We start from the raw sequence: 6,594 nt of genomic DNA, 5'->3' as shown, positions 1-6,594 counted from the left end.
TCACTATGAGCGGGCTAGATTCCCTTGGCTGAAAAATGAGGGAATCTAGCCATAACCATAACCAAACACTGCTTAGTCCGACTCAAAAATAAGACCCCTCTTCAGCAGAGTCTGAAAGAACGTTCCAACTATAAACTTTGTACGATGACAGCTGTAAGCAGTCATGATTACTGACATCACGTTGTAGGTGGCTCCTTTCCTGTTTGGGAGCAGTGATGCCAGCATCTGGGCGGGGAATCCAAACTTACTTTAAAGTTGTAGCCGTGACGTACGCAAAACAGCGACAACAGGCGCTGTTTTCTTTTCGCGTGATGAAGAGTGGTCCATGCAGCCTGCTACTTTAAGCTGCTGAGAAGAGGTAAGCGCGGAAAACAGTCGGAAAATCTGCTCCTTGAAAGTATTTAGCTATTTCCTATGACATAGATCGAAAAAAATGGGGATTAAAGAAACTGGTAGAAAGAGAATTTGAATGTGAAAGCACTGTTCTTCTTTAAATGTATCCGTAACTGAGAGGAATGCAGTCTGTTTACAGTGACTACGTTAGTATTTTCAACATTTAGTAATTAACGTAGTAACACACTATGTTAATATTGCTATATTCCCATGCACACAAAATAAATATGAAATATAAGTAAAACTGACTTAAATACAGTTTAATAGTAAGCTCAGGCTGTAGACTGTGCAGAAACAGTAAGTCAGTAAAACGAAAGCATGCAACATGCAAACTGATATGTCTCTGCTACCTGACGTGATCTTGACTTCAGCTTTGATAGATCATTTATAAGCATTCTCTCCCATCATTTAGGTTAGGCAATTACCAAAACAGGAAACTGTGTAACCAGAAACCAGTAGTAACCCACATGTCAAAAACACGTATTGCACTTCACTAAAAATGAAAATCTCCCTCTTGTTATACTACATAACATAGTTATAAGTAGCAAATATATACCACGCAGAACAGTATATACAGCATTTTCATGTATGTAACTAGTTACAGCTCACTCACCAGCACTTTTTCTAGCATTATTTTTGTGTGGAATTTAGGGTGCTTTTCTGTTAATGGGGCAACACCTCTAATGAGCGCTCATGGACTTACAGAAGTGTCTCTCTCCTTCAGTTTCCACACATTTATCTGTAAACATTTATGAACATTGAATTTCAGTTGCTGCATAGCATTCACAGTTACGCTTATTCACAAAGTGATTTAATAACATCAAGCAGTACTCATTTAAAAATCTGGTATTTCCACCACATTATTGCACATAAGATAATTTCAGGAAAATGTCTGCATGAATACCGTAGACTCGCACAGATTCATGTCTTTGTTACAAAGCACATTTGACATGAACAGAAAATCTGCAATGCAGAAGGGAAGAGCAGCTGAAAGGGGCCACTAGAAAGAGAACTGAGTGTAAACAGTTTCTACAACCCGTAAGAAATTACAACATAGTGGAACACTGCAGCACAAACTGATAAAAACATTCTGCCTAAATTGAGAGACCACATATACGAAAGCTATAAGGATTCACTGACAGTGCCACTGCCTTGTCTGCTTTTGTAGATGGTAAGGTGTGATTTATCAGCTTCTCTTCCGCTACCAGGCTGGAAGATCACATTTCAACTCAAAGCAGAAAAGCCACCTGGAAAACTTGACTTTTCTTCAAAATGAATCCCCCACTACAGTTCTTTTAAAGTCGGGCACCACTACCCTAAGTAATAGTCGGAACGCTTTCATTCCTGTCACCCAGACCCCCAAGTGTGAGTACTTTTTTTCTGCTGTCATTCATCAAATAATTTATCAAGAACCACTTATATACACTAGTAAACTCTGTAGCTTTCATTTCATAGTACACGCAAAGATAACAAAGAACTACTAGAAGTGTTGCCCTGTTCAAGTCAGGCCCCGCTACCCTAAGCAATAGTCGGAAAGCTCTCATTCCTGTCACCCAGACCCCCCCCCCCCAAGTGTGAGTACTTTTTTCTGCTGTCATTCATCAAATAATTTATCAAGAACAACTTGTATACACTAGTAAACTCTGTAGCTTTCATTTCATAGTACACGCAAAGATCTACTATAAGTGTTGCCCTGTTAATGGAAAAGTACCGAATTTAGTTTTGTACTAGAACCCCCACACACACGCACTTCTCCAGTATGCATCTGTTGTATGACTCAGTTTTGTTTCATTTACTTTACTACTATTAGTGCTATTAAATGTTCTGTGTAGTATATTCCTTTGGCATGTCTACTGCTTGAATGAGTCTTACTGTGGGATAGCTGAATTGGGTATTCTGTGGTATTTGCTTTACTAGTTAAATTGGAGAGCAGTATGTAGTGCTATGCTACTTCGTTTATTGTTGCACTCTTGTTTATCCTTCAGGTGTAGGGAGTGGCTGAAAAGGGTCTATGGGACCAGCTCACCTACCTAATTAACAGATGAGTAAATACATTCAAACACAGATGCTTTTGACCTATTTTTTTAGTCATGTGCATTGCCTGTGTCTTTCAGAAATGCTTCTAGGGTTTTTTTTCACATGGTAATTTTCTTGAAATGAAATAAAAACAGGCTTAATCTGGTTTTGGGATGGAATCAGCAGATATATTTGGAGCATGGAAATAACAGTCTCCTACAATACATTTATTTTTTTTGCTTGAAAGGCCTGCTTTTTGGATGTATCGGAAATGGTCCTAATCTGCATACTAATGAACTTAGTAATTTGCTTAAGTAATTATCATGCTAGGCTAATCAGCTTCTTGTATGATAAATGCCTTTTTTATTTATGTATTTTGGAACATTGTACTTGCATCTCAAAATGCAGCAGTTTGCTAATAAAGTTTTTCTATGATGTTTTGATAACTAGCTCTATCATTCTTCGCTTCAGTTCTTGGCAGTGTTTCACAGTTTTTCTTTATGATCATCCTATCTGAGATGTAAATCGCAGAATGGGGATAATTTCTGGGCATCTTATCAATTAATTAATTTTTTATTTATTTTACATTTGTTTACTGGGAATGTCCAACTGGGCTGTTGGCCCATTTTCGGTGAAGTCCAGAGGAGAAAAGCTCCACCACGTATATCAAAATAAGAAAGAAAATTACAAATTTACAATTTAGCAACACACTGTATAAGAAGTACTGAGACTGAAAAACAGTGTAATAATTCAGAGTGGAATATCTGTAGCTTGGAAAAATGTCAGGTATTAAAAACTGTTTGTTGCACAGAAGCAGAATAATTATACATTGGTTGGGTGGCATGTCATTGGGGATAATTTCAGAGCATCAGTGTGTCTGCTTTTATACAATATAGTATGGTTAGAGATTATTGAGCGCTGGCCATGTGGCATATTATGAGGTAAAGCAGCAGGGAGGAGAGTAATGCATGAAAACTAGGGCAATAAGGCAAAAAAAAAGAAGGAAGGTCGGTGAAAGTAAGTAGATTACGTGTACAGAGGTAGATGGGAGATGAGGAAATGGCAAGTAATGCTTGCTAATAAGATAAAAAAAGGGTATTTAGCCAGGTTTGGTACAGGAGCAAAGCCAGTTGTTGGTTAGATGTTCCCTAAGTAGTAGTTTGAATTTGGATGAATTGGATGTATTGAGTATGTTCTGAGACATAGAATTCCAGGACTTAGATATTTTCTTGATGTATAGTGAATCACCATAGCTGTTATTGGATTTGGTTACTTTCAGCAGGAGTTTTTTGGAGGATCTTGGTGATCTGCAGTTGGATTGGATTGAATTTAGTTCCTGAGAGCCGGGCGGTTGTCAGGGTGGTGAAAGGTGGAATGTGCTAGAGTGAGTTGGTTCAATGTTAGTAGATTAGGAAGTTCCATCCATTTTAGTTGGTGTGGTGCAGTGCAATGCAGTGGTGAGACCTAGAAAGGAGATCTGAGACAAATCTGGCTATTTTATTATATCAGGATTCCAGTTTGTCTGTTTTTCTGGGATTTGTCAGTATTGGTGAGGAGCACAGGAGGGTTGAGTGTAGGTGTATTCTGGAAATGGATTGTCTACTGAGTTTGGATAGATGTAGTTTAATTTTGTAGAGTGACCCTAACTTGATATGAATTTTTTTGATGGCTAGTGCCACATGTTTGTCGAGTTTGATTGTTGTTAATTGTGACCTCAAGGAGCTTAGTGTGTTTGACTGGTTTGATTATTGTTTTGTTTAATGGGTAGATTTTGAAGGGAGGAAGTTGATCAGGTTTTTGCCACTGGTGAAGAGCATAAGCTTGGTTTTGTTTGGGTTGAGTACAGGATAGAAATTTGAGCGGTATTTTTTGATGTCTAGGAAGGATTATTGTTTTTTTTGCAGGAGTGCTGGTAGGCAGGGAGCTGCGCAAATGAGGATGGAGTCATCTACATATTGAACTATGGTGGATATATCACTTTAAATGAATTCAAAACATTCACTATTAAGTTTTGGTGCCAAAAATTGTATTTAAACTGTGTAAAAATTGTACTATGATGTTCTGATGAAAACTCACATTCATGTGGGTGAAAGCGCTCAACAACAAGTATTAAATGGAGATTTTTTAGCCAACGTATTTGCTGGTCGCATTTGTTGGTGGTTCGTTCAGGTGTATTTCATCACATTTGGGATTTGTGGACTCACCGTTCTTGCATTTTGTCAGTTATTTGCATATTGAGCTATGGTTGCTTGTTGTGCGGCTGTACAGAGGTTATTTTGAAAATGGTGAATAGCAGTGGGCCAAGAATAAAACCTTAAGGTACACCCACAGAGACTGGTAATAGGGTTGAGATTTCATTTTGCCATTTTAACTGCCTGTTGACGGTCATATAAGTAGCTGATGAACCAGGAGAGGGCAGGTAGGGATAAGTTTAGGGAAGCTAACTCGTTGAGAAGCTTTTGGTGAGATACTGTATCAAATGCCTTTGACATATCAAGAAAAAAGGAAGAGGTGAGTTGGCCATTATTTCTGTGCCTGTTGACTGTATTGATAAAACTGACTAGAGCTGCTGCTGTGCTATGTTTTGGCTGAAAACCATGTTGGGATGTGATTAAGAGGTTGATCTGAAGTAGTTTACTTCATTTGATCTTCAACCTGTGGGTACCGGATCCGAGCCGGCAACTTCACTAGCATCTGCTCCAAGCTCCTCCCCTTACCCATAATACACCACCACTACCTTCATTTCCCGGATCTCGTTTGCCGCGGCTAGCCTAAGCATCATGATTCTTGAGCTCCAAGTTGTGAGTAGGGTTTCTGTATTTGATTAGTGTTTTGTGTGTGTGTACTTGCTAGTGTAGGTTTCCTCCCCTCACTGGTGTGTCGTGTTTAAGGCCTTTTTCTTAGTTTTTAGGTAGTTTATAGTTTTTCTTCCCCCCCCAGCCTTCTTGTGTGCTTGTCTGAGTGTGTGTGGCGTGTGTTGTTTCAAACTTGTTTAAAGTTTGTTCTTGTTGTGGGACATAGCGGATCTCCCCAAACAAGTTTTTAAGAGATGCACTGTGTGTGGCCACAAATTGTCACATGCTGATGGCCACACACTTTGCGTGCTGTGTTTGGGTATGGCGCATTTAACCACCGATTGTTCTATTTGCACGAGTTTTAACCCGTGCACCCTTAAGGATTGGCGGGTCAAATTAGTTATGAAGGGCCTGCTCCCTTCAATGGAGGTGGCCGCCTCCTCCTCTTCTGCTTCGGTCACAGTTATTGCTGTGGCCACCTCACCTTCTACTCTTGTCCTTCCTTCTCCTCCTTCCCAGGCTGGGACTTATCCTCCTACCTCTAAGCCTGTGGAAGCGGAGTGCAGAAAAGGCAGAGAGAAGGAAAGAGAGCACCGACCAGAAAAGAGAGAGAGGTCCCCGGACCTTTCGACTCCGTCAGGACCTCCTACTAAAAGTCAATCTAGGCATCGTGACTCCCCTTGGCTCTGATACCCTAGATTTTGTCTGGAGCTGGAGGAGCCCCGACCACCCTCTAGAGCCTCGGTTCCTCGACCCACTGAGTTGGAGTCCATGGCTTTGTCACAGTCCACCCGCAGCCTCTCTGAAGTAGACATGGATAAAATGGTGTGGAGATTTATTCAAACACATTCAGATGGGAGTCTTGCCAGCCCCCTCTCCCTTTGGAGGGGGGAGCTCGCTTCCCTTCTTTACAGCAATCTCTCCTTCCCTGATCCAACCCCTGGTTTCGGAGTACATGGATCCGAGGATGGCCCTAGTCAGAGGGTCGGCGCTGAGAGTATCTTACTCCTCGACGCCAGCAGCTGCCTGGAGCATGTCAGATCTGACTAGTTCGGATCCGAGTGGCTCTTGGAGCCAGAGCCTGGGTGTCAGATCCGAGGGGGTGGAGCTGTTTCCATCAGCTCAGATGTTGCCGGGTCAAGGTACCCCCTTGGAGCGCCGTCTACTTTGGGTCCGGCTCCGACTCTCACATCTGATCTGGGGAGAGCGGTTCCCTTAATGGTGTCCCAGGAAGCTCGCTCTCCCTCAGCATTTGTTGTTGTAAAAAGGGTTCTCTCCAATGGGTCGAGGCCCCTGACTATATCTTTGGACTCTGGACTCCGCCCTGACTCCTCCTGCTTTGTGTGTGAATCCCATCATTTTACCACAGGGACAGCCCGTGCTCGAGGAG

General features: G+C 41.5%; 1 protein-coding gene across 1 annotated transcript in view; it reads left to right on the top strand.

Moving 5' to 3' along the window:
• Positions 1-247: 247 nt before the first annotated feature.
• Positions 248-6,594, top strand: part of LOC122797172 (threonylcarbamoyladenosine tRNA methylthiotransferase-like) — a 2,201,584-nt gene continuing 2,195,237 nt past the window's right edge. Inside the window, exon 1 of the mRNA XM_044065991.1 lies at positions 248-358. The gene's annotated coding sequence lies outside the window, so the exon portion shown is untranslated. The remainder of the gene's footprint in view (positions 359-6,594) is intronic.

This window comes from Protopterus annectens, chromosome 3.part0 (assembly GCF_019279795.1).
Source record: "Protopterus annectens isolate FY-2018-M chromosome 3.part0, PAN1.0, whole genome shotgun sequence".
In the NCBI taxonomy this organism is placed as follows: domain Eukaryota; kingdom Metazoa; phylum Chordata; order Ceratodontiformes; family Protopteridae; genus Protopterus; species Protopterus annectens.
The sequence above is the reverse complement of the archived record's forward strand: the minus strand, read 5'-3'. Positions and strand labels throughout refer to the sequence as shown.